This window comes from Heterodontus francisci, unplaced genomic scaffold, assembly GCF_036365525.1.
Source record: "Heterodontus francisci isolate sHetFra1 unplaced genomic scaffold, sHetFra1.hap1 HAP1_SCAFFOLD_2227, whole genome shotgun sequence".
In the NCBI taxonomy this organism is placed as follows: Eukaryota; Metazoa; Chordata; class Chondrichthyes; order Heterodontiformes; family Heterodontidae; genus Heterodontus; species Heterodontus francisci.
Window position 1 is genome coordinate 15,001 of NW_027141633.1, and position 7,500 is coordinate 22,500.

Sequence of the window (7,500 nt, forward strand, 5' to 3'; positions counted from 1 at the left end):
TTGCCGGGCTTAATAGTCGGCGTGGGGGTGAATTTGCGAAGGTGGCCGTGTTTCGATGCATGTTTGCCGGCGTGTTTAGGAAGGTTGGGTGGGTGGGTGGGTGGTTGTGTGGGCGCCGTGGTCTGAGGGCACATCCTGTGGGATGTGGGAGGCGGGGGAAGGAGAGCGCCCTTGGTGCGTGTGTCTAGGCGATGCATTGCGGAAGGATGGGCGGGTGGGGCCGGGCGTGTGGGTTCCCGACTTATCGGTGAACCATTTGCTACTGCGGGGCCAAAGCAAAAGGGAAAGCATAAGGGCGCAGGCTGCCCTCTGCGGGACAGGTCCGGCCCTGACGCCGGTTTACGATTTCTCCGGTAAAGCACCTGTCGGGTGGCGACCGGAGGGTCTTTGCAGGGCCTGGATCTCCGAGCCCGTGGGACAGGCGGGAAAGGGTGGCGGCAGCCGGTTGAAGTCCCGACCCTGGGCAGCCTCCCGGTCTTACCTCCATAACTTCGGCGAGGAGGGTCCGATCCCCGCGCGGTCGACGGCAGGCGGTAGGGCTCGGAGGGGCGCGGCCTGGTCCGCGAGTGCCCCGGCGCCGCCCCTCTGCCCGTCCGAGGGACAGTAGGAAATGGCCATACCGCTTTCCGGCCGATTGCCGCCGGACGTCCGGCCGCATTCGCTCGGTCTGCGCGGCCGGCGGTAGCCGGGGGCGAGGGGCATCGGGCGGTGGCGGAACCAGGCCGGCCCGACCGCTGGGGGCCGCCCGGGCGACGTTTGAATCTGTCGGGTCGGACCGCCGAATCCCGCGGGATTTCGGGATCGAATCTGCGGGTGGAATCGGCACCTCGTCCCGCTGTCCGGTTCCCCCCGGTCGACTGCAACGGGTTTCCGAGGCCCGTCGGTCAGGCGCGGTTCGCTCCGCAATCCGCCGGCCGATCGGCACCGGGCGGGGCTCTACGGAAAGAGGGGACCCTCCCGCGTCGAGTGCCGGCGCACCGACCCCGCAGGCTGACCGGGAAGGTGAAGACTCACCCCGCTGAATGCCCGGCCCCGGCTACCCTCCGGCTCCGGGGCCATAACTTCGGGGAGGGAGGTCCGATCCCCGCGCGGTCGACGGCAGGCGGTAGGGCTCGGAGGGGCGCGGCCTGGTCCGCGAGTGCCCCGGCGCCGCCCCTCTGCCCGTCCGAGGGACAGTAGGAAATGGCCATACCGCTTTCCGGCCGATTGCCGCCGGACGTCCGGCCGCATTCGCTCGGTCTGCGCGGCCGGCGGTAGCCGGGGGCGAGGGGCATCGGGCGGTGGCGGAACCAGGCCGGCCCGACCGCTGGGGGCCGCCCGGGCGACGTTTGAATCTGTCGGGTCGGACCGCCGAATCCCGCGGGATTTCGGGATCGAATCTGCGGGTGGAATCGGCACCTCGTCCCGCTGTCCGGTTCCCCCCCGTCGACTGCAACGGGTTTCCGAGGCCCGTCGGTCAGGCGCGGTTCGCTCCGCAATCCGCCGGCCGATCGGCACCGGGCGGGGCTCTACGGAAAGAGGGGACCCTCCGGCGTCGAGTGCCGGCGCACCGACCCCGCAGGCTGACCGGGAAGGTTAAGACTCACCCCGCTGAATGCCCGGCCCCGGGCACCCTCCGGCGCCGGGGCCATAACTTCGGGGAGGGAGGTCCGAGCTCCGCGCGGTCGACGGCAGGTGAAAGGGGCCGGTGCGCCGCGGAAGGCGACAGCAGTCCCGTCAGGCTGCACCTCTGCTCGGGCGAACGGCGTCAGGAAAAGGGGAGAGCACTTCCCCACCGATAGCTCCGGAACGCCCGGACCCATTGGCCCGCGGCACCGGTGGCTGCTAGAGGGCCTCCGGCGCCGTCAGCCGGGGTACGTCCCAGGCCGGCCGGACGGCGGGCAGCCGGAGGCAACGGCCTGGAACGGAGCCAGACTTGAGTCGTTCCGTGTGCCGTGGGCAAAAAGGCAGGGCTGCGGGTCAGCGCAGTTTGGCAAACCTAGCCGCAAGTGCGGGAAGGGCGGAGGAGCACACGGACGCCGCCTTCCCAAACTGAGCCCAAAGTGCCCAGGCATGCCCCCTTGATCTCGCCTAATCAGTGAGCCCAAAATAATTTCAGAGTGTGGAAACCTGATCCAAAAAGGTCGAAAAGAACGGCCAGAGATCAAGTCCGAAAGGGGAAATCAGTAACAAGCAAGCAGAGTAATCATTAACCAAAAAGCGCAAAATTATGTTAAAAGTGTGAAATCATTAACCAAAAAGTCGAAAATAATGTCCAGAGACCAAGTCCGAAAGTACAAATAATTAACCAGTAAGCAGAGTCATCATTAACCAAAAATCGCAAAAGTAAGTAAAAAGTGTGAAATCATTAACCAAAAATCGCAAAAGTAAGTAAAAAGTGTGAAATCATTAACCAAAAACTCGAAAATAATGTCCAGAGACTAAGTCCGAAAGGGCAAATGGTTAACCAGTAAGCAGAGTAATCATTAACCAAAAATCGCAAAAGTAAGTAAGAAGTGTGAAATCATTAACCAAAAATCGCAAAAGTAAGTAAAAAGTGTGAAATCATTAACCAAAAACTCGAAAATAATGTCCAGAGACCAAGTCCGAAAGGGCAAATGGTTAACCAGTAAGCAGAGTAATCATTAACCAAAAAGGGCAAAAGTAAGTAAAAAGTATGAAATCATTAACCAAAAAGCACAAAATTAAGTTAAAAGTGTGAAATCATTAACCAAAAAGTCGAAAATAATCTCCAGAGACTAAGTGCGAAAGGGCAAATGGTTAACCAGTAAGCAGAGTCATCATTAACCAAAAATCGCAAAAGTAAGTAAAAAGTGTGAAATCATTAACCAAAAACCCGAAAATAATGTCCAGAGACTAAGTCCAAAAGGGCAAATGGTTAACCAGTAAGCAGAGTAATCATTAACCAAAAATCGCAAAAGTAAGTAAAAAGTGTGAAATCATTAACCAAAAACTCGAAAATAATCTCCAGAGACTAAGTCCGAAAGGGCAAATGGTTAACCAGTAAGCAGAGTAATCATTAACCAAAAGGCGCAAAAGTAAGTAAAAAGTATGAAATCATTAACCAAAAAGCGCAAAAATATGTTAAAAGTGTGAAATCATTAACCAAAAAGTCGAAAATAATGTGCAGAGACTAAGTCCGAAAGGGCAAATGGTTAACCAGTAAGCAGAGTAATCATTAACCAAAAAGCGCAAAAATATGTTAAAAGTGTGAAATCATTAACCAAAAACTCGAAAATAATGTGCAGAGACTAAGTCCGAAAGGGCAAATGGTTAACCAGTAAGCAGAGTAATCATTAACCAAAAATCGCAAAAGTAAGTAAAAAGTGTGAAATCATTAACCAAAAACTCGAAAATAATCTCCAGAGACTAAGTCCGAAAGGGCAAATGGTTAACCAGTAAGCAGAGTAATCATTAACCAAAAGGCGCAAAAGTAAGTAAAAAGTATGAAATCATTAACCAAAAAGCGCAAAAATATGTTAAAAGTGTGAAATCATTAACCAAAAAGTCGAAAATAATGTGCAGAGACTAAGTCCGAAAGGGCAAATGGTTAACCAGTAAGCAGAGTAATCATTAACCAAAAAGCGCAAAAATATGTTAAAAGTGTGAAATCATTAACCAAAAACTCGAAAATAATGTGCAGAGACTAAGTCCGAAAGGGCAAATGGTTAACCAGTAAGCAGAGTAATCATTAACCAAAAAGCTTAAAAATATGTTAAAGTGTGAAATCATTAACCAAAAACTCGAAAATAATCTCCAGAGACTAAGTCCGAAAGGGCAAATGGTTAACCAGTAAGCAGAGTAATCATTAACCAAAAAGGGCAAAAGTAAGTAAAAAGTATGAAATCATTAACCAAAAAGCACAAAATTAAGTTAAAAGTGTGAAATCATTAACCAAAAACTCGAAAATAATGTGCAGAGACTAAGTCCGAAAGGGCAAATGGTTAACCAGTAAGCAGAGTAATCATTAACCAAAAAGCGCAAAATTATGTTAAAAGTGTGAAATCATTAACCAAAAACTCGAAAATAATGTCCAGAGACCAAGTCCGAAAGTACAAATAATTAACCAGTAAGCAGAGTCATCATTAACCAAAAATCGCAAAAGTAAGTAAAAAGTGTGAAATCATTAACCAAAAATCGCAAAAGTAAGTAAAAAGTGTGAAATCATTAACCAAAAACTCGAAAATAATCTCCAGAGACTAAGTCCGAAAGGGCAAATGGTTAACCAGTAAGCAGAGTAATCATTAACCAAAAATCGCAAAAGTAAGTAAAAAGTGTGAAATCATTAACCAAAAATCGCAAAAGTAAGTAAAAAGTGTGAAATCATTAACCAAAAACTCGAAAATAATGTCCAGAGACCAAGTCCGAAAGGGCAAATGGTTAACCAGTAAGCAGAGTAATCATTAACCAAAAAGGGCAAAAGTAAGTAAAAAGTATGAAATCATTAACCAAAAAGCACAAAATTAAGTTAAAAGTGTGAAATCATTAACCAAAAAGTCGAAAATAATCTCCAGAGACTAAGTGCGAAAGGGCAAATGGTTAACCAGTAAGCAGAGTAATCATTAACCAAAAATCGCAAAAGTAAGTAAAAAGTATGAAATCATTAACCAAAAAGCACAAAATTAAGTTAAAAGTGTGAAATCATTAACCAAAATGTCGAAAACAATGTCCAGAGACTAAGTCCGAAAGGGCAAATGGTTAACCAGTAAGCAGAGTAATCATTAACCAAAAAGGGCAAAAGTAAGTAAAAAGTATGAAATCATTAACCAAAAAGCACAAAATTAAGTTAAAAGTGTGAAATCATTAACCAAAATGTCGAAAACAATGTCCAGAGACTAAGTCCGAAAGGGCAAATGGTTAACCAGTAAGCAGAGTAATCATTAACCAAAAATCGCAAAAGTAAGTAAAAAGTGTGAAATCATTAACCAAAAACCCGAAAATAATGTCCAGAGACTAAGTCCGAAAGGGCAAATGGTTAACCAGTAAGCAGAGTAATCATTAACCAAAAATCGCAAAAGTAAGTAAAAAGTATGAAATCATTAACCAAAAAGCACAAAATTAAGTTAAAAGTGTGAAATCATTAACCAAAATGTCGAAAACAATGTCCAGAGACTAAGTCCGAAAGGGCAAATGGTTAACCAGTAAGCAGAGTAATCATTAACCAAAAAGGGCAAAAGTAAGTAAAAAGTATGAAATCATTAACCAAAAAGCACAAAATTAAGTTAAAAGTGTGAAATCATTAACCAAAATGTCGAAAACAATGTCCAGAGACTAAGTCCGAAAGGGCAAATGGTTAACCAGTAAGCAGAGTAATCATTAACCAAAAATCGCAAAAGTAAGTAAAAAGTGTGAAATCATTAACCAAAAACCCGAAAATAATGTCCAGAGACTAAGTCCGAAAGGGCAAATGGTTAACCAGTAAGCAGAGTAATCATTAACCAAAAATCGCAAAAGTAAGTAAAAAGTATGAAATCATTAACCAAAAAGCACAAAATTAAGTTAAAAGTGTGAAATCATTAACCAAAATGTCGAAAACAATGTCCAGAGACTAAGTCCGAAAGGGCAAATGGTTAACCAGTAAGCAGAGTAATCATTAACCAAAAAGGGCAAAAGTAAGTAAAAAGTATGAAATCATTAACCAAAAAGCACAAAATTAAGTTAAAAGTGTGAAATCATTAACCAAAATGTCGAAAACAATGTCCAGAGACTAAGTCCGAAAGGGCAAATGGTTAACCAGTAAGCAGAGTAATCATTAACCAAAAATCGCAAAAGTAAGTAAAAAGTGTGAAATCATTAACCAAAAAGCGCAAAAATATGTTAAAAGTGTGAAATCATTAACCAAAAACTCGAAAATAATGTGCAGAGACTAAGTCCAAAAGGGCAAATGGTTAACCAGTAAGCAGAGTAATCATTAACCAAAATGCGCAAAAGTAAGTAAAAAGTGTGAAATCATTAACCAAAAATCGCAAAAGTAAGTAAAAAGTGTGAAATCATTAACCAAAAACTCGAAAATAATCTCCAGAGACTAAGTCCGAAAGGGCAAATGGTTAACCAGTAAGCAGAGTAATCATTAACCAAAAATCGCAAAAGTAAGTAAAAAGTGTGAAATCATTAACCAAAAACTCGAAAATAATGTCCAGAGACTAAGTCCAAAAGGGCAAATGGTTAACCAGTAAGCAGAGTAATCATTAACCAAAAAGCGCAAAAGTAAGTAAAAAGTATGAAATCATTAACCAAAAACTCGAAAATAATGTGCAGAGACTAAGTCCGAAAGGGCAAATGGTTAACCAGTAAGCAGAGTAATCATTAACCAAAAAGCGCAAAAATATGTTAAAAGTGTGAAATCATTAACCAAAAACTCGAAAATAATGTCCAGAGACTAAGTCCGAAAGGGCAAATGGTTAACCAGTAAGCAGAGTAATCATTAACCAAAATGCGCAAAAGTAAGTAAAAAGTGTGAAATCATTAACCAAAAATCGCAAAAGTAAGTAAAAAGTGTGAAATCATTAACCAAAAACTCGAAAATAATCTCCAGAGACTAAGTCCGAAAGGGCAAATAATTAACCAGTAAGCAGAGTAATCATTAACCAAAAAGCGCAAAAATATGTTAAAAGTGTGAAATCATTAACCAAAAACTCGAAAATAATGTCCAGAGACTAAGTCCGAAAGGGCAAATAATTAACCAGTAAGCAGAGTAATCATTAACCAAAAAGCGCAAAAGTAAGTAAAAAGTGTGAAATCATTAACCAAAAAGTCGAAAATAATGCCCAGAGACTAAGTCCGAAAGGGCAAATGGTTAACCAGAAAATCCGTCGAATAATGTCCAGAGACTAAGTCCGAAAGGGCAAATGGTTAACCAGTGGAAGGGCGATCAAGCGGAAAAATTTGCCCCGGTTACCCGGGATGGAGTTCCAGAGGTCCGGCCAGAGTTGTCAAATTCGTCCCGCTGATCGGACGCTTGTCATTCGGGTGGCTGGGGGTTGGCGGGGTATCTGCACAGTAGTAGGAGGTGGCAAGTCGGGACTTGGACGTTTATTCCAAGAGTCCACCCGAGCCTCCAGGTCTGCAGAGACCGACCCTAGCTGCCGCCCAACCGACTTTTAAGCCTTTTTCGGATGGGGATTTTTTCCCATTTTCGTCCATTTTTCGGGTTTTCTGTCGGGCTTAATAGGCGGCAGCCTGACCCCCGGCCGAGGCGGGGGGCGCACTCTCCCTTGCGTAAGGGTCCGGATTTGCCCCGGAAAGTGCCCCCGACGGCCTCCCGACCCGGGTGCCTGCAGGGCGGGGGAAAGGGTAGTCCCAGCCGCAGGAAATCATTAACCAAAAGACTTAGCCGTCGGGGCAGAGGCTAAGACCCGGGCTGGTGAAATCATTAACCAAAAGGAATGCACCCTTTTCCGAAAGTGCAGGCCGAAATAAGGCGAGCCTTGGGCCGGGAAGGCCAAAACCCCCAACTCATGGAAGTGTATGGGGTCGGACTCGGCGACTTTCCCGGGCCCC